A 25326-nucleotide genomic window follows, 5' to 3' on the forward strand; every position below is an offset into this window, starting at 1 on the left:
GAAATAAGCAGATGGAAAACAACAAATACAAATGATTTCACTCATATGGAATATGGAAAGAAAAAAAACAAGGAACTGACAAAACTAAACCAAAGCAAACCCTAAAAATATGACTGCAGAATTGAGACTACCAGAGGGGCAGGGAGAATAAGGGTAGGAACAAAGTAAAGGAGCCAGCCAATAGTCTATGGTAAAGGAGAATAGGCGCTTTGGTGGTGGGTGCTGTGTGGTGATATATATCTGAGGAGGTATGAGCCTATTCCCCTAAATTACATACAGTGTTGTAAACCAACGTTACCTCAAAAATGTTTTAAAAGTGGGCCTCCCCGGTGGCGCAGCGGTTGAGCGCTGGGTTGCGGAGCTGCTCACAGCCTCTGTAGCGCCGGTTCGATCCCCGGCTGCTCCCCGGCCACCAGAGGAGGGTCCCACATGGCGCGCAGACCTCCCCTGCCGCCCGCTGCTCCCCTCAGCAGTGTACTTCGGTCCTTCTGCCTGCTCTGCTCCCCGCTCTGGCTCTGGTGAATCCTCTCACCCTCCCGCGCTTCTGACTGTACCCAGTGCATGTATAAACAAAACAAACAAACAAACAAATAAATAAATAAACATGCCTCTATAAAAATAAAAAAAAAAAAATGTTTTAAAAGTTTTAAAAAATAGTTTGAAATGTTATTTTTAATGGGAAAAAAGTTATATATTTAAGCCATATTAGCATTATACAGCTCTTTAAAGAAACTCATATCAATCTAAAAGAAAATTGCCAATTTTGAAGTGTTGCCTTGGGTAGTACTGAAAAATAATGGACCCTCTGTAAGGCAAATATGCCTACAAGGGCCTCAATCCAATGTCACTTTCCAGTAACATATAATTCCTTGAAGCAAATGAAATGAAGAAAGATTCAAATGGTGATTGAAGCAAGAATTTCCCACATGTCTAATTAGCCATCAGTGCATGCCTTCAACTTTGACTCAGGTCAGACACATCTGCACTGGGCAGCTAAATACTTACAACAGTGAGATTTCTTCTCTCTTCCCCTCTCCCAACACCAGATATTGAAAGGATTCTTGTATGTTTGTTGAATTTGAGGAAATCAAATAATTTTTTCTTTGTAAAGAAGTCATATGAATCTCAGTTGTAATGTTTGCTCTAGTTTCAATCAATAAAAATAATTTATACCAATTATCACAGTATTGTTGTCATAGTACCTATTATCTCCTAGGAACTGCGAATGTAACAGTAAAGAAAAAAGGACACTTATTTTAAGATGATACTATTTAAAACTCACTTTCCTAAGGGTAGCAAGCTTAAAGAATAATGATTCTCTGGAGTTTAGGGTCTAACAGGGCAGTTAGATATGAATAATGCCACAGTACAGTAAGCAAGAATATGGTTCTATATAAACAAATAATGATATTAATGTTAAAGTACTTAAGAATTATGTTTGCAACTTATTTTGAAATGTTTCAAAATAAAGTAGACTGATAAATGGACTAAGAGATAGATGAATATGCAATAAAGCAAATACAGTAAACTAGGAATGATTGTGTACATAGTCCCCTCCCCATATTTTATATGAAGAATTTTTAAACAAACAAGAAAGTTGAAAGAAGTATACTGTGAAAGAGTTTCAAGAACAGTTAGCCTAATGGAAGGAGGTGCATATACTACAGTCACTATGGAAAGTAGTATGGATGAAGTTGTTTCAAAAAAATTAAAAACAGATCTACCAGATGACCTAGCAATTCCACTTCTGGGATTTACCTTAAGAATATGAAAACCTATAACCAAGATGAAAATGCATACATTGTGCAAAAATGAAAAATGATGTAAAAAATACATAAAATTTTAAAAAATGAAAAAAAATAAATTAAAAAAAAAAGAATATGAAAACAGGGCCTCCCTGGTGGTGCAAGAGGTTAATGCAACCTATGAAGCTGTCTTCAGCCACTGCAGCATGAGTTCAATCCCCAGGCCGGCCAGGGAGCAACCCATATGGCACAGCAGACCTCTCTTGACTCGCCCACTGCTCCCCTCAGCAGTGTATTTCAGTCAATCTGCCTGTTCTGTTCCCTGCTCTGTCTCTGGTGAATCCTCTCACCTTCCCACACCTCTGGCCTGTACCCCAGATCTTTTTTTAAAAAAAAGATTTATTTTATTTATACAAGAGCTGGGGTACAGACCGGAGGTGCGGGAGGGTAAGAGCATTCACCAGAGACAGAGCGGGGAACAGAACAAGCTGACCAACTGAAATATACTGCTGAGGGGAGTAGCAGGCGAGACAGGAGAGGTCTGCCACGCCATGTGGGATTCTTGCCGGCCAGGTGGCCGGGATCGAACCCACGCTTCAGAGGCTTCAAACACCTTCACAGTGTGGCGCTCTACCACCTGCGCCACCAGAGAGACCCTGTACTCCAGCTCTTGTATGCATAAATAAATAAATCTTTAAAAAAATATATGAAAACACTAATTTAAAATGATCTGTGCACTCCTATGTTCATTGCAGCATTATTCACAATAGCCAAATAGCGAAACAACCAAGTGCCCAATGACAGATAAACAGATAAACATGATGTCATAGATATTAATATGCACAAAGGATTACTATTCAATTTTTTAAAAGGTGAAATCTGGCCATTTGCAACAAGATAGATGGACCTGGAAGGGATTATGCTACATAAAAAAGTTTAAAGGTGAAAGACAAATACTATTCACTCATTTGTGTAAAAAAAGCAAATAAACAAAACAAAAGCAAACTCAAATTCTGACCACAGAATGGTGGTTACCAGAGAGGAAGTGGTTGGGATAGTAAAGGGGGTTGATTGTTTGGTGATGGGTGTGTGTGATATATGGTGAGGAACTGTATATCTAAAACCTACACATAGTTGTAAACTTATGTTCCCTCAATAAAAGAAAAATCTGATCTTTGACCAAGAGATCCACATGGATATTACTTACACCAAGAGGTAATTTCAAAATCCCTTTTAGAGCTGGAATAATCAATTTATTTACTGATATTTATCTGCTTGTTTGTTTTAGCTAATGGTGATAGGGAACATTCTACGCTCAGGGCACTGCTAAAAGTGCTGGTTCATCTCCTCATCCACAAACTTAGAGAAAAGGGGGCCTTCTGGCAGTCACTAATTGTCTCCATCTATAAAAGCAGACTTAATCATCTCAGTCTCTCAGGATTAACTGGGATATTGTACAGGGTAGCATTTTGAACTATCTCTTCTCACTATTGCAATTTCATTTCACACTGTTCACTCCTGCTCCCTATGCACCAGTCATAAAGACCTTTCTTTATACAATCCATTATCACAAGGCAATACGTAATCCTAAATTTTCTAGTAGGTATATTTTAATAATTTTTAAAAGATGAATTTGACAATATATCTTAAGCCAATATATCCAAAAAATTAACATTTTAATATATAATTGATTTAAAATGTTCCTTTTTTTTAATACTGTCTTCAAAATCTCGAATGTATTTTACATTTAGAGCACATCTGTATTTAAGCCAACCACATTTCAAGGTTTCACTAGCCACAATGGTTAGTAGTAATTCTACCACAGTTCTAAACTTTTACCTACTCTCAGAGCCTTGGTGCATTTAAAATGTTCTATGACCCATTCCCTGCATGACTTATCTTACACATTTCAATTTAAAAGCATCATCTTCTCAGTGAGGCCATCCCCTTATCACTCCAAAATTCTCTAAATTAATCCTTTATCTCTTTCATAGTACTTATCAAAACCTGCAACTATTTATTAGCATGCTTAAATACCTCTGTATTTCCCTTGGGAATGTAAGCATAAGAGCAAGGAGAATGACCGTTTCTTCATTATGATTGTACTCCTACTGCTAAGCACAATGCTTGACACATAGGAAGCAACTGATAAATATTTGTAAACTAATTAAGGAACAGATAAATAGTAGAACTATAGAAATGTACTGATTTTGTATAAATTTGAAAGTGTGTGGTATTCTACCCTACTCTATTAAGTCCACAAATAAGAATATACTCAGTAGTCATTCCCAACTGAATTGGGACCTTTACAAAGTAGTGTCAGAAAATTCTCTGACATGGGCCTCCCTGGTGGCGCAAGGGGTTAAGCACCACACTATGAAGCAATCCACAGCCTCTGCAGCATGAGTTTGATCCCCAGCCGGCCAGAGAGAAACCCACATGGCGAAGCAGACCTCTCCTTTCTTGCTTGCTGCTCCCCTCAGCAGTGTATTTCATTCAGTCTGCCTGTTCTGTTCTCCACTCTGTCTCTGGTGAATTCTCTCACCTCCCCCTCCTCCCAACCCCCACACCCCGCATCTCTGGCCAGTACACCAGCTCTTGTATGTATAAATAAATAAATCTTTAAAAAAAAAAGAAAAAAGAAAATTCTCCGACAAATGGCATTGGATAGAAAACAACATGATTTCTGAAAAGAGTTAGAGTAAACATCTTTTACCAAATTCTTGAAGGAATGGAATTTTTTTTTTTAAGATTTATTTATTTATTTTTATACAAGCACTGGATACAGTCAGATGTGCGGGAAGGTGAGAGAATTCACCAGAGCCAGAGCGGGGAGCAGAGCAGGCGGACTGACGAAGTACACTGCTGAGGGGAGCAGCGGGAGAAGCAGGAGAGGTCTGCGCGCCATGTGGGACCCTCGCCGGCAGCCAGGGATCAAACCCGCGCTGCAGAGGCTGCGGGCAGCTTCACAGCCCAGCGCTCAACCGCTGAGCCACCAGGGAGGCCCAAGGAATGGAATTTTTTAAAAGTCAATAGACAATTTAAAAATTGCCATTGGTCAAGTTAATGCCCAAATAATGAGGCCAAAACACTAGATTTGAGGACAGAAGACACAAATTAAAGATTTCAATTTGCAACATCTCAGCTATGTATTCACAGACAAGCCACTTAACTTCTCTTCATATGTAAAAATGATGCCTTAAAAGCAAAATTAAATTAAATGAGATTGTATATGAAAGTGTTTTGAAAACTGTAAGGCTGCTTAGAAAATATGGACTTTCAAACTATTATTATAAATGTTTCTTTGATAATCTAGATGTTTCTTTAAATTTTTTTGCAGATTATGTATAGCTGCCTTTTTGAACTAATCAAGCAAAATACCAAATAAAAATCTTTGACTCTGGACTGGTCAGATAATCCCAGACAGGAAAATAATCTTATATGAAGGAAATTGTTGTAAGAGGACTAAGAGCCCTTCCACTACATCAGTTCTCTCTCCTATAGCCCACTGAATATTGTTTCAATAGTGTTCAATTGTTACTGATAGAATATGTGACTATGTCCCAGTGTATTACAGAGGGAGGGTGAGAATAGGAATGCAGAAAGTTAAGAATTACCAGCATAAAATATGCCATCTAGAAAGTTGGCATTAAATTTAACATATTCATGTGACAGCTAAGGAAAATTGAAATTCAGGGTGGCTAAGTGTCTAGCGACGGTCACTCAGTAATGATAAAAATGTTTTTAAATTCCAGCTAAATCTCTCTCTCTACTAAACTTCCACATCTGTGAGATGAGTACAAAACATCTCTTTTACAGAATTATTTTAAGGAGTCAATGAAAAGTCAAATGTAAAGTGCTTGGCACTGTGCAAGTCCTCCAGAAAAGGTCAACTGTGATGAGGCTGATGTCAACTAGTTCTGATTTCATTTATCCCCCAACCTAAGATGAAGTTAGAGGAAGGAGGTAGCTGGGAAACATGGACATCACTATCCCAAACCCATTTTTATTTTTTTATTATTTATTTTCTTACATTGTTGTTCATTTTTGGACAGTGTTTCGTTTTTCCTCTCAGGTGTGGTCCCTGTAGTTCTCCCACCACCACAGCACCCCTGATCCATCACCATAGTCCCTTGTGCTTGTTCCTTCTGTTTTGACCCCTCTTCTTCTCCCACTGTCTGCTTTAGATCTATGGTCAGCTTGCAAGTTTTGTCTTTTTCCTGACCCTTTGTTCATTTTCTCTATATTCCACATAAATGAAATCATCCAATATTTATCTTTTTCTTTCTGCCTTATTTTGTTAGCATAATCCCTTCCAGCTCCATCCATGCTGCCACAAATGGCATGAGTTTATCTATTTTGATTGCTGAGTAGTATTTATGGTCTATATATAACCATATCTTCTTGATACCACATTCCTGTTTGGCGGCACTTAGGTTATTTCCATATCTTAGCTATTGTAAATAAAGCTGCTATAGAACAGGAGTGCAGGTTCCCTTTCTAATTAGTGTTTTTGTGTCCCTTGGGTAGTTTCCTAGAAGTGGAATTGCTGGATCATTTGGAAGATCATCCATTTTTAGTGTTTTGAGGAAATTCCACACAGCTTCTATAGAGGTTGGTCCAGTTTACATTCCTACAAGCAGTGTAAGACAGTTCCCGTTTCACCACAACCTCACCAGCATAGGTAGTTTCTAGGTTTTTTATTAATATGAGCCATTCTTGCAGGTGTGAGGTGGTATCTCATTGTGGTTTTGATTTGCATTTCCCTGATAAATGATGTTGAACATTTTTTTTTACGTTCCTGTTGGTCATTTGCATTTCTTCTTTGGAGAAGTGTCTTTTTAGCATTTCTGCCCATTTTTTGACTGGGTTGTTTGTTTTGTTGTATAAGCTCTTTTTAGGTCTTTGATATTAGTTCCTTATCAGTTGTATGGTGTGCAAATATTTTTCATTAGGATGTCTTCATTTTGGTTGCTCTCTTGAAGCTTTTTAGCTTGATATCGTCCCAGCCATTATCTTCTCCTTTGTTTTCCTCACTTCTGGAGATGCGTCCTCAGAGATGTTTCTGAGATTTACATGATGGAGTGTTATGCTGTTTTCTTCTATGTATTTTATGGTCTCAGGTCTTTTATCCATTTTGACGTCTGTGATGGTGTAAGACAGTAGGATCATTCTTTTGCATGCAACAGTCCAGTTTTCTCTGGATTATTTATTGAAGATTTCCTTGTTCCAGTGTATATTCTATGCTCCTTTGTCATAGTTGAGTTGACCATATATATGTAATTTTATTTCTAGGCTTTTCATTAAATTGCATTATTGGTCTGTGTGTCTGTTTCTGTTTCAATACCATGTTGTTTTTATTTTTATGGCTTTGTAATATCATTTGAAGTCTGGGAGTGTAATACCACTGTTCTTCCTCTTTTCAGTCAGAAAAGCTTTGGCTATTTGGGGATTTTTTTTTATGTGTGATTCCATATGAATTTCAGCAATATTTGTTCTATTTCTTTGAAGATGCCACTGAGATTTTTATTGGAATTGCACTGAATCCACAAATTGCTTTTGATAGGATGGCCATTCTAATCCATGAGCAGGTAATGTGCATTTCTTTGTGGCTTCTATTTCTTTTAACAATGTTTCAGAAATTGCCTTGTATAGTTCTTTCACCTTCTTTGTTAGGTTTATTCCTCAGTATTTCTTTTTTTTTTTTTTTTTTTGGTAAACTATAAATGGGTGGTTTTTAAATTTCTCTCTCTTCAGACTATATATAGGAAAGATAGATTTTTTATTGTAACTTGCTACTTTACTAGTTTGTTGTTTCAATTAGTTTTTCCATGGATTTTTTTGGGGTTCTCTCTATATATTACCATATAATCTGCAAATAATGATAGTTTCACTTCTTTCCCAATTTGGATTCCTTTTACATCTTTTTCTTGCCTAACTGCTCTAGCTATGACTTCTGGTATTACTCTGAAAAGCATTGGTGAGAGTGAACATCCTTGTCTTGTTTTAGATCTTAATGGAAAGCCTTTCAGTTTTTCACCACTGAGAATAACATTATCATATTTATATGATCTGTCATATATAGCTTTCACTAAATTAAGGTATGTTCCTTTCACCCCAAGTTTTTCAAGGGCTTTCATCACAAATGTGTGTTGAATTTTATTAAATGTTTTCTTGACATCTATTGATATGATGATATGGTTCTTATTTTTCTTTTGTTGATGATGTAAATTACATTAATTGATATTTGGATGGTGAACCATCCTTGTGTCCCTGGAATAAATTCCACTTGGTTATGGTATATAATCCTTTTGAGACATTGTTAGATTTGATTTGCTAAGATTTTATTGAGGATTTTAGCATCCATGTTCATTAGGGAGATTGGTCTATAGTTTTCTTTTTGTGTGTAGTCTATGTTCACTTTTAGTATTGGTGTGATATTGGCTTCATAAAGTGTATTTGGTAGCAGCTTCTTGATTTTTTTAGAGTTTTTTCAGGATAGGCATTAGTTCATCTTTGAATGTTTGGTAGAACTCGCTTATGAAACCATCTTGTTCTGGGCTTTTGTTTTTGGGGAGGGTTTGATTACTATTTCTATTTGCTGCTTGTAATTGGTTTGTTCACGTTTTCTATTTCTTCTTTATTCAGCTTTGTGAGACTGTATAATTCTAAGAATTTGTCCACCTCCAATTATCCTCTGGATTTCTGCTGTGTATGTTGTAATTTCTCCTCTTTCATTTATGATCCTGTTTATATGTTTCCGCCCTCTTTTTTTTTCAAGCATTTCTATTTTTTACATCATTTTTCATTTTTGCACAATGTATGCATTTTCATCTTGGTTATAGTCCCCATACAATTCCCACCCACCCACCCCCCTTGTTTTGATCCTTCTCCCTCCTTCCCACCTCCCCACATAGTGTGTCTCTGGTTTATAGTTGCTTGTTGATTTTGATTTTTACTTTAATTAGGTCTGCCTTCTTTTTCTTTTGCAAGCCTAGTCCGACGTTTATCAATTTAAAAAGAACCACCTGTGCATTTCATTGATCTTTTGGACTATCTCTAATTTCTGTTTCATTTATTTCTGCTTTTTTATTTCCTTTCTGCTACTGGCTTTGGGACTCTTTTGTTCTTCTTTTTCTAGTTGCTTGAGAAGGGAGATTAAATTGTTTCTTCGGATTCTTTCTTATTTCTTGATGTGGGCCTGTACTACTATATCCTCTTAACATTGCTTTTGCTGTGTCCCCTACATTCTGGAAGGTTGTATCATCACTGTCACTTGTCTCAAGGTATTTTTTAACTTCTTTGATTTCCTCATTAACCCAATGGTCTTTTAGTAAAGTGTTGTTCAGGCTCTATGTAATGGGGAATCTTTTTGCCTTCTTTTCATAGTTGATTGCTAGTTTGATACCATATGATCAAAGATACTTGGTATCATTTCAATCTTCATGTACTTGTTGCTGTTGTCTTGTGACCCAGCATGTGGTAAATCCTGGAGAATGATCCAAGCCCACCTGAGAGAAAATGTATTCAGTTTGGGGGGGAGGTACAGAGTACTATAGATGTCTTGTAGGCCCATGTGGTCTAGATCTTTGTTTAGGACTGTTGTGTCCTTATTTATTTTCCCTCATTGATCTACTGGTGAGAATAGGGTGTTGAAGTTTCCAACCATGTATGTATTTCCACCAATATCTGTTTTCAGATGACAGTAATTATCTAGAAATAATATCTGTATATCTGTATTTTGGTGCTCCCTTATTTGGTGAGGATATATACTGATGAATGTTATGTCTTCCTGGTGTACTGTCTCCTTGATCATTATATAATGTCCATCTATGTCTCTTGTCACCTTTTTTAGCTTTAAGTCTATTTTATTTGATATAAGTATGGCTGCCCCTGTCTTCTTTTGGGTACCATTTGCTAACAGAATTGTTTTCCAACCCTTTACTCTCAATCTGTGTTTACCTTTGGAACTTAGGTGTATTTCCTGGAGGCAGCAGAAAGTTGGATTCCATTTTCTATTCCAACAGATTAGAAAATCTGTGTCTTTTTATTGATGAGGTTAGACCATTAATGTTTAGAGTGATTACTGATCCCTGGAAGTCTGTTACTGCCATTTTGTTTTTCATTTTGTGGTTCTATTCAACACCTTGTTCAGTGCATTGTGTTATTCTGGTTTAGATTCTAAGGCTTCTTGCAATATTTCTTGGAGTGCAGGATTACAGTGAATTTCTGAAGATTTTGATTGTCTGAGAAGGTCCTTATTTTTCCTGCATATGTGAAGAACTTTGCAGGACAAAGTATTCTTGGCTGGCATGCTCTGTCTTGGAGAATTTTTAATATGTCGCTCCATTCTTTTCTTGATAGTAGTGTTTCTTCAGAGAAGTTTGATGCTAGCCTAATTATTTTTCCTTTATAGATTATATGTCTCTTTCCCCTTGTAAGCGTCATTATTTTTTTCTTTGTCTTGGACTCTTGGAAGCTTCACTATGTGTCCTGCTGTAGTTTTCCTTTCATTATGATAATTTAGCTTTTCCTTTTAGCTTTTCCTGTATGTCTATTTTCATTTCCTTCTTCAAGTTGGAGAATTTTTTTCAATTATTTCCTTGAATAGATTTGTAGCTCCCTTATCTCTTTCTTCTCCTTCTGGGATTCCTATGACCCATATTTTCTTTCCTTGTGGTGCATTCTTTATCCTTTGCATCTCTTTCTTTTTCTTTCTTGGTTCTTTCCGTGTCCGTATCTTTGAAAATACTGATTCATTCTTCCATATTTTCTATTCTCCTGGCTTTTTTTTTTTTTCCAGAATTTTTTACCCCCTCCATTGATCATCATGCAGCTCCTTTATTTTCTTATTTAAAGTGTCAGTATTCATCTTCTCTTCATCAATTATGTTTCTCATCACATTCTTTTTCTTTTCTATGTCTTCTTGTATAACACTGTTTTGTTTTTCTAAGTTTTGTTTGTGTTGTTCAAGTTCTTTGACTTTCCTAATTATGATAATTTTGAATTCTTCAGCTAATTTTAATTCTTCTAATGACTAATTCTTCTGTGTCACTGTTGTTGGGGTCTGAAGTTGTTTCTCTCTGCATGCTTCCTTGGCCATTTGTATTTTTCCTTCTCCCCATTGTTTATTCTGGGTTTGCTCTGCTGTGGTTGGGTCTTCTGTTGTGTATGAGTCCTTCTTCCAACTTTTCTGGGTGTTTACTTGATGTTGGATATACCTACTAGTCCCATAGGATCTGGGGTGGTGCTAAAGGCCCCACAAAGCACTTCTGGGCCTTGTTCTGGTGGCTGAGAGGGCAGGGGGGATGCTGAGTCTAGAGGCTGAGTTGTTGGGCCCTCATCTCACCTATGAGTGGTGGCTTAGGGCCTGTTTCTGATGGCTGAGAGGGCAGGGGGGATGCTGACTCTAGAGGCTGAGTTGTTGGGCCCTCATCTCACCCATGAGTGGTGGCTTAGGGCCTGCTTCTGATGGCCAGGAGGGCAGAGGGTTGCTGAAGATTCCTGATATAGCAAGCACTTTGTGGCTGAGTGCTGGGGTGGTATGCAGTTCCTGGTGTAGCTAGGGGCCCTCAGTGAAGAGTTAGGTTCTACAAAGTTGTAACTTGGGCTTCAGTGTGCTCCCAAGGAACTGGCTGCTGGGCCTGGTGTCAAGGGTATGTACCTGGGAGTTGCTAAAGGTCCCTGATATAGATCAAGGTCCTGTAGGGCCCAGTCTGGGATCCTGGTCTGCTGGAAGGTACTGGTGAGCTGAGTGGGATGCACTTCCTGGTGTGACTGGGAGCCCACTGTGAATAGCAAGACAAGGCAAGCTTGTGATCCAAACTCTCTCCGCTCCTGAGGAGCTGGCGGCCAGGCTTGGAGTCAAGGGTCCAAACCCATTTTTAAAAAACATTAGGGCCTCCCCGGTGGCGCAGCAGTTGAGTGCTGGGTTGCGAAGCTGCCCGCAGCCTCTACAGCGCTGGTTCGATCCCCGGCCGCAGGACGAGGGTCCCACATGGTGCGCAGACCTCTCCTGCGGCCCGCAGCTACCCTCAGCATTATACTTTGTTGGTCTGCCTGTTCTGTTCCCCACTCTGGCTCTGGTGAATTCTCTCACCCTCCCACACTTCTGACTGTACCCTGTGCTTGTATAAATAAATAAAGAAATCTTTTAAAATAAATAAATAAACATTACAAGGAAATAAATGAAATACTACTACTGGTCATATTTCCACAATAAAAAATTGATGAATCTGTGCCTTTTTTTTATTTTATTCTTCTGTATTCTGCAAATGTTCTGTGAGAACCATGTATTACTTTCATAATAAAGGAAAGATTAATGTATTTTAAAAATAGAAAGACTTATTAGTCTCTGGCCATGTAGATTTGTTCTCTTTTCCTTCTTGGCCCAAGGCCTCTCCATCACTTTGCTCTGCCAGATCCTCAGTCAGACCAAGAAGCATCCCAGCCTGATCCCCCTTTTTGTATTTTGTTGGAGAGTACCACCATATGTCATGATCTGGCTTTATTCCATCCAGTAGGGACAGAAAGAATAACCCAGAACCCTGGAACAAATTTGGTCCCAATGACCAATACAAGCTCTACACAGTGAATAGAGATGACAAGAAACTGAAAAAAGAAGGTCAAGACTTCTAAATGAAATCTTTTACTATATAGCTGCTTAAAATGAAGCCATCCACACACTCTTCCACTTAACTAGGAGATATTTCCCCTCTAAATGCACAAAACATGTTAGTGTATTGTGTTGGGAAGTACACTGACAAGCATGTGAAACTTGGAAAAAAAGTAATTTAAAAATAAACAAGGAGGTTTGAGTAAAGACACTCAAATTGGAAGAATAGCCAGCTAGCTGACAATATTTTGGCTTGCTGGACTCTGGTTATCAACTCCTGGGGGAAAAAAGAACCATTTCAGTAATTAAGGAACATCATAAGAAACACCCATAGAATTTTAAAGCAAAAATCACTTTTATAGATCACTTAGTTCAAACTTCCAACTAATGGTCAACATCAGTCAAGCACTTCACAGCTTACAAATTGCTATGTGTTTATCTATGGAGCTCACAGGATTGTCAATACTGTAAAGGTGCAAGAAAAGCTATGGAGTAAAGGAAGAAGCATGAGTTTGAATCAAAAGTAACTCACTTCAATCACAGTTGTGCTGAAAGGCCTCAGGAAATTCAATCGACCTGTTTTCTCCTCTCTAAAATGGAGATAAAACAGCACCTGTCATAGCTAATCCAGGATGTTATTGAAAAAATAAAATGAGATAATATTAGTGAAAGAACTGCATACACTATACAAAAGGCTCTAAATCATCTGGACACTGACTTCCTCTCTGTTCTTACCACTTGCCACCTGTATTCTACCACTTGCCACCTTCTGAGTGTACTAAACTACTCAGACTTCCCAAAAACACACTCTCAAGTCCTGTAAGTCTCTCTCTCTCTCTCTCTCTCTCTCTCTCTCTCTCTCTCACCCATTCTCACTCTCTTTTTCTCTCTCAAAGGTCCTCTTTCTCCCCACTCTTCCTACCCCTCCCCAACTGAGCTTGGTATACTCCTCCTCATCTCTTGTAACCCATCTTAGGTGTCATTTCCAGCAGATTCCTTTCCTGTCTTCATATAATCACCAGCATATGCCCCCGTGTGTCATTTTTAGTCTCTGTAGAGAATAACTGGCTATGAATAAGCCTGTTTTCAAGGAAACTATAAACTTAAGGTAGGGACTAGTTTCTATTTCTTCAGAACCTATGACAAATGAATGAATGTTAAGTGACAATGAAAACATAGGTTTTATATATTAGGTACAATGGACAGTTAAGCAAAATGTTATAAGGCAGTAGTACACCTCAACCTTGGCTGCACACCAGAATCACATATAAAAACTTCAAAAATAAAGATTTTAAATATACCTGAGCTGGAGCCCAGACAACAGTACTTTTTAGTATATGTGCTGCCGAAGCGAGCACGACAACAGTACTTTTTTAACACCTTCGCAAGTAGCTCAAATGTATAGCCAAAATTTTAAAACACTATTATACATAATTGTAGGATAAAATTACAATTCTACCTTACATCTAAATAGCACAATACCTTATAATTCATTTTCACATGTGTTAGTTATTTAATCTTCACAACTCTAGGGGTTAAGAGTATTACTTTTATTTTGCAAATGAAGAAACACAAATTTAAATAAGAGTCCAAGTAAGTCTTTGCCTAACTTCAAATTTAGTGTTCTTCCTTCTAAATTTATCTCCTTTCCTACAAAGTGATAGATAATATTGCAGCAATTACAGGAACAAGTGTTCAAATGAGGAATACATCAGTGTCAGTTTTGTGGGCATCAGGATAAAATAAGGAAAGCTGAATCTTGAAAATACAGCTGACAAGCAGGCAGATGAGGATGGAAGCAACATACATACTGTTATTGTCACTTTTCATCCCCAAAGGCTCAAAATACAAAGAGTGTAAAAGAGTAAAATATTCTGTCAATCTCAGCTGGAACTTATGCAGTCTGACAGGGAAAAGAACACTGGAGGGGGCTGGAAGTGGTAAAGGGGAAGAAGAAAGCTCCATAAACAAGAATGAATTTCCCCATGCTGCATGCAAGCTACCTCCCCCTGACTCCATAAATAAGGGCCAAGAGATAATGGACTTTTTATAACTAAGTCTTAGAGCAATTTTAAAGAATTAATCAATACTAAACAAAAGAGATCAATGAATCTCTGGGTATTTCTAGACTGTTTAGTACACCACTCTTAGAGAAGGACTCATTTGGGGGATCCTGGCACACAGTACTGATTTCCCCCATCTCTAAGACTAGAAGGATGGAGAAAGAATGTATGGAGATTGGGATGGGAAGCATGGGAAAGTGGAAGAAGCGCCTCATAAGAGATAGAGCTCAACACAAGAACAGAAAAATAATACATTATATTAATAAATTTATCATGGCAATGAATATTCATATACAAGTAACTCAGAGTACTTAATAAAGTCTGACCTCCCAGCTTCAGTAGACAAGTGTTATCTGCTAAGTCTGCAATATAATTATTTGACAATTTTATTAGCAATTTTTTTTTAGGTCAACCCATGGACCTCAGTAAGGATTTTCTTAGGGGAAAAGGCTAACGAAATTAAGAAGCAAACTAAAAAGACATTTCTAATAGCCCAAATTTTAGTTTGATAGCATTTAAGAGGCATTATGATATAGTGGCAGAAGTAAATCAGATTTTTTTAAAAAGTACCTTTTTTTTTTTTTAAAGGATTTATTTATTTATTTATACAAGCACTGGGTACAGTCAGAAGTGCGGGAGGGTAAGAGAATTCACCAGAGCCAGAGCGGGGAGCAGAACAGGCAGAAGGACCGAAGTACACTGCTGAGGGGAGCAGCGGGCGGCAGGAGAGGTCTGCGCGCCATGTGGGACCCTTGCCGGTGGCCGGGGATAAGAATCGGCGCTGCAGAGGCTGCCGGCAGGTTCGCAGCCCAGCGCTCAACCGCTGTGCCACCGAGGAGGCCCCCTAAAAAAGTAGTTTTTAACCAATATTTAGTCATTTGTTAATAATGTGCCTTTGAAGAAGCCAAGACATCTATGACACTCAGTCTCTTAACTCATAAAATGGGAATAACTACCTACCTCATTGGGTTATTGTAAAGACTAAACAAAAAGCACCAGGGAAAGATGTTATTCTTTTTCCTGTTTGAATGATAAATGTAAATCTGTCTCCATCAATCTTTCTATGCACAAAAAAAAAAAAAAGCAGGCTAGATGAGGAGAAATTTTAACTCTCACAAAAATATATTTGCAAAACATTCTTATATCCTCTCTACAGAGAAATTAAAGCAGCCTGAGAAAAGAAAGTAACACATAACTGCTAGCATCAGGTGTATATGGGCTGGAACTGAGGTCTGCCACTTACTTTCAATAAAATCTTGGAGGGATTCCCTTTGCCAGTAGGAGTTTCAATCTCCTTATCCATAAAGCAGACAGTAGTGATTATCTTACATACTTATTTTGGATTGGAGAAAACATGTTAAGCATCTCATATACTGTCTGGTACTTAAAAGCTCTTAAACAGTGTAAGCCTCTATTTATAAGTCTATCACCACCTAACAGCTAGCTAGTAAATTATGTTTTTCAAAGGTTTTTTTTAATATTCAATATTTTATGTAGTTGCTTCATAATCCTGCCAGCTAGTCTCAACTACTATCCCCATTTTATACTCAGAACAAAAGGCACAGATACAAAATTACTCCCATAGGGTCATGCAGTAACACTGAGACTAAATTAAGGTCTTTCTCCAGGTTTCATTATTGTCACTACCCCAAATTACAACAATCTGATTAGTCCTATAATTAGTTCTTAGAAATTAAAATGACATCTATGAAAAAGTGCATTCTTTTTGATAACTTTATATTTCTCTCTACTAAACAAAGACATGGAAGTTTTTTCCCTATTTTCTAGCTTTGAATTAGTAATATAAAAGGGGGGAAGGGAAAATTCATTAAAAACAGTAACAACAGAATTGAAAATTGTCTCAAATTAGCAATTCTACCTTGCTGATTCTACGTTGTCTTTTGTTTTAGTTTCCCCAAAGTCAACAACCTTTTAATTAAAAATTTTAAAAGTCTGCTTACGAAAATGATGCTTGTTTGATAAGTTATTCCTAAACTGAAAAAAAAAAATTGTAGGGGAGTTTTCTTCCATCTTTATGATACAGCATTTTTTTCAGCCTTCTGTTTATCACTTCATTTCGGCACTTACACCATATTGCAAGACCTTTAACTCCTTAAGGACCTGAACCACATCCTATGTATACCTGAACATCCTGTCCCAGCAAAGGACCTGGCACATGGTCCAGGATGACTCAATAAGCATTCATAAAAATAAATAAGTGAAGCCAATCTCCCAGGAAGCAGCTACAAAAGGGGAGATCTGGATATGGTATCTTACGACTAATAAGAAAGTGAAAGAAACAGAACACTGTAAGACCTCTGTAAGGAAGAGAAACCTTCTGTGGAGTCAAACAGGTCCTTGTATGGCTTTTAAGTATCACCAGAGAAAGACAAAAACCACAGGGGTTCCGGAAGACAATTTCAACTTAAAAGGTTCGAAAAGTTAGGGTGCTTATTTAGACTTGCAAAACCAAGCTGCAAATTCCCAAGAAATAATACCAGACTAAGATATTTCAACAGTTTTCAGATCTTGGCTAAAAGAACAAAAAGCGAAAAATTCTGCAGACTTTGTGAAAAAGAACAGTAGCAAAAAGGAAGAAGAGCTCAGGCTAAACTAAATCTCCCAGAAAGTTAGAATCCACTTGGATTTACATATTGGAGTGTGGTTCCTCTTCACCTTGATAACTATTCTTGACTAAAAGCCCAATGTAGCAACTGACCATAAACAGGACTAAATCATTTTATATTTCTCATTCAACAAATGTTTGAGGACTATGAGAGTCACAATTGAGCTATATGCAGTCACTATTCTAGGCACTGGGATTACACTAATGACAAAATTCCCTGCTTTCAGGAAGCTTTCCTCATAGTGGAAAAGATAAATGATTGATGGAATGCTGTGTAGTAGGATGAGTGGAATGAAATGAAAGGTGGTAAGTGCTATGGAAGAAGGAAGGAGGAAACAGTCAAGAAGCTCACCTTTCAAGAGCTTCTCTTTTAAAGCTGTGGTTCCCAAACTTTGACAAGTATCAGAAACAACTGGAGGGCTTATTAAAGCAGAGATTTGAGAAGCCCAACTCTAGAGTTCTTCATTTGTAGATCTGGGATGGGACCAATAATTTGCACCTCAATCAAATTCCCACATTACGTTGATGGTGCTGGTCCAGGAACCACACAGGTAGCAGGTGGGAGGTCAGCATTCCTGGCAGAAAAAGCAGCTCATGCTGAAGCACAGATGAGAAAGAGCATGGCAGGAGAATTATGGAAAGTGAGGATGCAAAGGTAGGCAGAAGCCTGATCTCTGAGAGCACTTCTTATTCATGTTATGGAATTTGAAAAGCTATCTTTAAGCAATGAATGGGGGAGGGGATGGGAGGAGAGGAGGGTGAGGTTGGGGGGGGGGGAGCTATGTGATCTGGTTTTGTTTTACAATGCTCTCACTCTGCTAGAAAGGTAGTGCCCTCCTTTCAGAATACACTGCTTCCTCTCTAAGTCTACCATAGGACCTCATAATCTGCGCTCAGTGAATGTATATTGAATTGAAATGAACAAGCCTTTTGTCAAGTGCTGTCTTATGGATGGGAGGCAGGTCACCACCTTCCCTGAAGTGATTCACTTTGGCCAGGTGGCCAGGACTTGTAAAACAGGTCCAACAGCTTCAATCAGAGTACACTGCTCCCTGCACAACTAGAGTCCCCCAGAGATTAGGGCAGGCCTTCATTGTTTCCATGTCTACCTCACCCACTAGACCGTGTGCTCTTTGAAACAGGTACTGTCTTACTAGAATACCCATATCCCTAGCAAGAGACCTGAACCACAGTAGCTCCCCAGACTCCAGCAATGTTGGGAAACTGAATGACTGAATAAGCAAATTTACCAGATGGAACCATAAACTCACGCAGATAAGGATATGGATTAGGTTCGGGGGATATTTCACAAAATCCTTTTTGAGAAGCAGAGCTTCTACTTGAGACAAGGTGGGTTTCATGTGTGCCTCAATTAGGATTCCCACGTAGGAACCAAAAATGTTACAAGCACCCCGGTAGAAATCCTCCCGGGTCTCTCAAGTCTCCAAGGGGAAAGTCAGCTCAGGCTGAGAGGAGCCTGGGGATTGCATGCCAGCAAAGAGTTGGGGGTGGGAAGTGAGGCCGCAGTGCCGATTTGAAAGCTGAGTAGATACTTGCTACCAGCCTGTTTCTAGGTTGTATAAGCAAACTCCTAACTTTCAAGACTGGAAGTGGCCTGCTCAAGGTTACTCAGGAATAGGGGAAGTCACAAGGTGAGACCAGCGAGGGATCTGTGCAACGGTGAGCTCCTACTTTCTCCTGACACAGGTGAAAGCAAGCCCAGGAACAAGGGAGGCAAAATTCAAGATTTTCCTCAGGAACAACTATTAAAATAAAGGCGATACTAATGGCTTTGATTTTTTGTTGGTAACCATAGTACCACCCCTTCCCTTCATCTTTCAAAGTTCCAGGGAGAACGTGTAAAACAGTTATTCAAGTAGCTTAACAAACAACAATCACTTTGCTCCCGACACTCACAAACCCAAACTTCTCAAACATTCTTCCAAAACACACCCAGCAATGTTGCTGCCAAAACACTCCAAATTGGAAAAGGTATAATAATCATGCCTCCTGCAATGGAACAACGCACATAAACTAATTCTCCTTTCTGTTTTGAACTTCACAAATTACATTCTCGAGTTGGGGGCGGGGCTGGAAGCGAAGTGTTACCCAGCAGTGTTTTCAAGGAGCTGCACCCTCAGGGATGCTCCACGCCTGGACCGGGGTGCTCTCCCCCCACCCCGAAAGAAACCCGGCGCCACTCTGCACGGTTTCCCCACCGCGGCTCCGGGTCAGCGGCGCGAGGCTGTAAAGTTCGGGGAGAAGTCGCTCCCCACCGACCTGCGGGGTCCCCTGTCCGTCCCCCGCCCCCGCCCCCCACGCGCCCCGGCGCCGGGACCGCGGCCACGCCGGGGAGTGGACACAGGGGGCCTTTGTTGGTCGGGCGGCGGCGGCCGGCGCGCGGGCAGCTTCCCCGCCGCGCCTCACCTGGCGCCCCCGCCCCCGGCCCGCGCGGGCAATGAATGGGGCGCGCACCCCCCGCCCACGCGCCGCCCCCCCCCGCGCCGCCGCCCCCCGCCCGCGCCCGCGCCGCCGGGCTCCGTGGGGCGCGAGGCCGCCTCTCACCTTCGCGCTCGCGCGGCTCCCGCGGCTCCTGCGCCTCCGCCCGGCGGTCGCGGCCCAGCCCGAGAGCGCGCGGTGCGCGGGCGGCGGCTTCACGGGCTCCCTCCCGCGCGCGCTCGGGCCGGGGCGCCCCTGGACTGGACGAGGGGTGCGCGCGGAGGCGACGGCGAGGGCGGGAAGGCGCCCGCAGGGGCGAGGCCGGGGCGCGGAGGGGCGGGGGCGGCGGGAGGAGACGGGGCTCCGAGCGCGGGAGCGCGCCGCCCGGGCGGGGGGCTGAGGGCGCGTCTGGGGAGCGGGCGGCGGAGCCCGCGAGGGGGTGACGCGGGGCGCGACGGGGAGAGGGGGAGGGGGAGGGAGGCCGTGAGGGGGCGTCCGCCCTGTCGCCGGCACCTGGGGCTCCAGCTGCCGCGCGGCCCCCGCCCGCCGCCGCGCTATTGTCAGGCGCGGGCCGAACCCCGCCGCGGCCCCGCCGGCCCCCGCCCCCCTCCCGACCCGGCCCCCGCCCCCTCCCAGCCAGGCCCCAGCCGGCCCCAGCCGGCCCCCGCCCCCTACCCGGCCCCCGCCCCCGCCCCCACGCCCTGCCCAGCGCCGGTGGAGCCCGTCCGCCCCGCCCCCGCCCCGCCCCCCGCAGGTGGGAGGGGGCGGGAGAGCGGGTCCGGCCCACGTGAGCGGGGCCAACCCCGGCGAGGGGCTGGGCGAGCGCCCGGGTGACGTCATCGGCGCGTGACGCCAGAGACTGGGAATCACCCCGCTGCCGTGTGACGTCATTGTACGCGTCTATCCGCGCTCTCCCTGCGCGCGCTCCTGTCGCGGGCTCCTTTGACGCCGCCTGGCCCCGGCAGGTTTGGGGACGATTTTTTGCGGGAGTCCGGGGCGTCGTCTGGGCGGGTGAAAGAGGTCGAGCCCCGGGTCGCCTGCTCTTCAGACGGCGAAGCATCAGCGCGTCCGCTCGCGCGGTGCAAAAAGTTGGACTGGAAAATACCCATCTCCTGGGACCTCAGAGACATTTTTGTAGGATTTTTCTTGGAGGGAGCAGGGCGGACAAATAGAGGTTTAACGCAGGTTGAACTGGCACGGTTTTCTCCTGCTACACAGGCTGCGTTCACCCCAGAGCAGTCTCCTGAGCTCAGATTTTGTATTTCCCAATGCCCCCTGGACAGCACCACTTACACACACACACACACACACACCGTATCTCAAATTACCTATTCCAAAACTAAGACAGCTTTAGTGGCAAATTCTGGAATCTGATTGCCTTGCTTCATATACCAGCTGTGCAAATTTAGTAAGAAGACCTTAACATTTCTAAGCCACAATTTCTCCTTAATAATAAGTTGTAAGGTGTGTCCTTTACTCGATCTCTTTAAGCTTCCTTTTTACCTTAATAATAGTAACTACAATTTACCACGTATTAAGCCCTTTGGAATGTTGGCTATTCCTATAACCAGTTTTCCCCAAACTTGTGACTATATTAATTCCTGGTCTCAGTGAATATTGGTAACGATAATCCAGCAGCCCCCTAAACCAGAAACCTGGAGTAACCCCCCCCCATCCTTTCTCTCTCAACCCCCTTATCATATTGGTCACCAAGTCCTGTAAAGTGCCCTAAATATTTATCGAATTCTTGCTCTTCTGTTCACTCACTAGCTGGACAATGGGAGCAACTCTTAGGTTGTCCAAAGCCGACCCACTTTTCTTACTGGTCAGTAGAGTAGCTTTTCAAAACCACAAATCTGATGATGCTTCCACTATGTAAACACTCTGAATGGCCTACAGTGCTTTCAAGATAAAGATCAAACTCCTTAACTTGGCACTGTACAACCTTGGAGTTTACACCAGCATTTCTAGCTCTATCTCATACCATATATCTTTTACTCCAGCCACACTGAAATACTAGCTAAAGTTCTTTGAATACACCTTTCATCATATATTGAGTCCTTCTCAGTTTATCTCACTGGCAAATTCTTAATTCATTCTACAAATCCCAGATCAAATGTCAGGTTCATTTATTCATTCACAACTTCTAAAATCTCTTTTGTACTTCCATACCTTTTATGGCACATAGCAAACTGTGTAGTAAACATAATTATGTATCTGAGCTCCTTGAGACCAAGTCATATTTCTATCCATACTGTCCATATCCCCAGTATCTAGAGCAGTGCTTGACATAGTAGGAATCAATATGTTGTAAAAGTAGATTTAATAATTGCTCATATAGTGTTTACTATGTGCCAGACACTGCTATAAGCACCACTGCCTGTGAACCTCTAACTATTCTTTCAGGTAGGCTACTATTATCCCTGCCTTTTACTGATGAGGAAACTGAGGCACAGCGGGGATAAGTCACTTAACCCAAAACCATAATCCAGTAAATAAAATCTAAATTGTTTTTTACAGTCTCTGTGGCAAGCAGAATAATGGCTCTGTAAAAATGTTCACATCCTAATCCCCAGAACCTATAAATATGTTGCCTTCCATGGCAAAGGGACTTTGGAGGTGTGATTAAATTAAGGGACTTGTGATAGACAAGTTATTCTGAATTATCCAGGTATATTCAATGTGATCACAAGAAGCCTTAAAGGTGGAAAGGGAAGCCAGAAGAGGGAGGAGTTGGGGGCCAACTAGACTATGAAGAGGTCTGATATAAGATGTGACTGCAAGTGAGAAGCACTCCACCCTTTGAAATCAGAGCAACCAGCTGAGGAATATAAATGGATTCCAGAAGCTGGCAAGAAAATAGCGCCTTTCTTGAACCTTGAACAGAGCCCTGCCAACATTTTGATTTTTGCCCACTGACACCATTTCAGAATGCTGAACAACAGAATTGTGAAATAATGAGTATGTATTGTTTTAAGCCACTATATTGTGAGAGTCTTTTACAGCAGCAATAGGAAACAAATCCAGTCTCAAATCAAGGCTGAATGCTCCATGCCAACAAGTGGGAGAGGTGCAGTTGCAAGGCCCTCAGTTCCCTTCACCCACGTGTCCTCATCCCTAGGACTCCACTCCCTACCTGCTGGTGACCTGACTTTAACATAAGAAAAGAGTCAAGGGATCTCTGCCACTCTAAAGATTGCGTTCTGGGTTTAATTTTCAGCAGTCTGCTCTCTAGCTGCGAAAGAGGGGGGTTTTTAGTCCTTTTGTGCAGGTATTATGGATTTCATACCATGTCCTGAATAAATAAGAGGATGACCTGAGCCTGAAATTCTCTTTCCTCAAGGCCTTAAAGATAGTTAACAAATCCACTCAATTCCACAAAATTATAATTATCATTGTCCACATACCGGTCAAGTGCTACAGTGTATATTCTCCATGTGGGTGAGAGCTCTTCCAAGGAAGCAAAAACTTGTTCTTAAGTGGATATTAAAAAAAAGAAAAAAAAAAAAAAGCTCAACCCTTGGGGATAATCTTTTCCTTAGTATTTAACTTCTCTGGAAGGTTTTGGGTTTGGGTTTGGGTTTGTCGTTTTTAATAAAATTGACACAAAGAACACAATGGCAAAACTGTGGCAGAGTGAAGACACTGGGCTCCTCTTCTCTGCATATTTATGACCAAATTGCACCTTAACAAAAACAACAACCCCTGAATGATGAATGGGTGACTATAATATCAAGTGAGTCAGCTTGACAGAAGGATATAGGGGAAACTGTAATTAAACTGTGTTTGGAGAGGGGCCTCCCTAGTGGTGCAAGGGGTTAAGACGCAACCTATAAAGCTGTCCATGGCCTCTGCAGCACGAGTTCTATGGCCAGCCAGGGAGCTACCCACATGGCGCAGCAGACCTCTCAGAGAGATACCAGGACAGTACAACCCATAAGAGAGAGAGGCACCTGCTATATGAGCTTCTATGGTCTTGTTAAAGCAAGGGATCATGCCTACATTGGGAACTTTAAAACACAAGGACTACACTGGAAAGAGTGCACAGAATCAGTATGCAGGAGGAAGGGAGCACCACCACAGCACTACAGAATTCTATAGGGATTAGGGTATAGAGTGTAATCACTCTACATTCAATCACTTGAGTCTGTGGCTCCCAAACCAGAACAGTTGGAGACTGAACTGGCAAGGAGGGCTAGATCAGATCACCTATAATTCCTTGTAGGCTATTATTTGCAGCCTGCAGATGTGATACGTGAAACACCTGCCTTACCCCTACCCATTGCCAAAACTGAGGTAACAACCGAAGAGTATACTGTCATTAAAGAGAGTTCAAAGCACCTGGCTCTTAACCACAGAATAAAGCACCCCAGGGTGAAATTTCCATTCAAAAGGAAAACAAAAAAACATATACTGGCTTGTGACCCACTCTCAGCTACAAACCCCTCTTGGCGCCATACCTATTATGCAACTACAGCTTAGAAGTTGAAACTGACATGAGATTGTTCAAGACGTTTTGGCTGAGGAGTGGGCTGAGGAGAGGGGGGTCACTGTGTATCCCTACTACCTATAACACTTAAGGAAGCTTGAACTCTTGGTGCTCACTGGAAGTGACTTTTGTACCCTACTGCTCTGGTTCCTACCCACTACCCCTTATGGTGCTGGTACCCCAATCACACAATAGTTGTAGATGCTTCAGTCTATGAAATAATGGACACCTAAAGATGCTGGGTAAAAAACCTAGGATTCCTAGGATTCTAAAAAACCTAGGATTCCAGTTACTTGTAAGTGAGGTATAAAGCCAATTTATCAAGAGAAGGAAACTTCTTATCAAAACACATAAAAAATTTAAAATGAAGTCAAAAGATTATACCACAAGTGCTAGCACCAAAACAAAACAAAACAAAACCCCAAGAGGAGGCTCAGTCCAACAGAACTGCAGAATCTACCTGATAAGGTGTTTAAGGTAAAAGTTATAGCCATGCTTGCTGATTTAAGAAAAGTACAGATCATCAAAAACAGGAATAAAGGTAGAGAAAATATGAGGTTGTTACAAATAGAATTAATGGATAAAAAATACCATAACTGAATTTAAAAATACAATAGAGGATATCAATAGTAGACAAACACAGTGAACTTGATTGTACAGTGGTAGAGCATATATAAATAGAATAATAAGGAGAAAAAAATTAAATGAAACAATGTAAAAACTCTGAGATAATTTTAAAAGAAATAATATCTGTACCATGAGAGTCTGAGAAGGTGGTAAAAAAAAGGAAGACATACCACCTTAATCCAAGAAAGGAAGGAGAAATCCTGATCCAAGATGCACAAAGAATCACAAACAAAATGATACCAAACAGACACACCCTAAAATACATTATAATTAAATGGTGGAAAGCTAATTGGCAAGGAAAGAATTCTAAAAGCATTGAGAGAAAAGTAACTTATAAGGGAACACCTATTAAACTCTCCAAGGACTGCTCAGTGGAAACCTTGCAGGCTAAAAGGGAATGACAAGAAATTACTCAAGAAGATTTCTAACCTAGAATAATTTATCATACCAGACTGTCATTTAAGACAGAAGGAAATGTAACAACACTTCACAGAAAAACAGCAATATATCAGCACCAAGCCATATTTGAAGGAAGTACTAAAGAAGATAATATAAAGCAACAACAAAATTAATCCAGAGGTAATAGACATCTAAATTACATACTATACAGGAAGATGAAAGTAAAAATGTGGTCCCTTAGAACAAGTTTGAGGTGAGTCTGTCATGTAAGACTACTGTAGGGTATGGTGATAAAGGGCTAGAAAGATATGTAATATGATCCC

At 41.0% G+C, this 25326-nt stretch overlaps 1 protein-coding gene across 2 annotated transcripts in view; it reads right to left on the reverse strand.

Moving 5' to 3' along the window:
* Positions 1 to 19658, reverse strand: part of PAK1 (p21 (RAC1) activated kinase 1) — a 147129-nt gene extending 127471 nt beyond the window's left edge. The window contains exon 1 of one of the 2 annotated variants that reach the window (XM_037523023.2): positions 19615 to 19658. The gene's annotated coding sequence lies outside the window, so the exon portion shown is untranslated. Of the gene's footprint in view, positions 1 to 12892; positions 12959 to 19614 lie in introns of those variants that run through there. The other variant, XM_037523025.2, reaches the window with a different exon arrangement.
* Between the last annotated feature and the right edge of the window lie 5668 nt (positions 19659 to 25326).

Source organism: Talpa occidentalis, unplaced genomic scaffold, assembly GCF_014898055.3.
Source record: "Talpa occidentalis isolate TD23 unplaced genomic scaffold, MPIMG_talOcc4v2.1 talOcc4.3, whole genome shotgun sequence".
In the NCBI taxonomy this organism is placed as follows: Eukaryota; Metazoa; Chordata; class Mammalia; order Eulipotyphla; family Talpidae; genus Talpa; species Talpa occidentalis.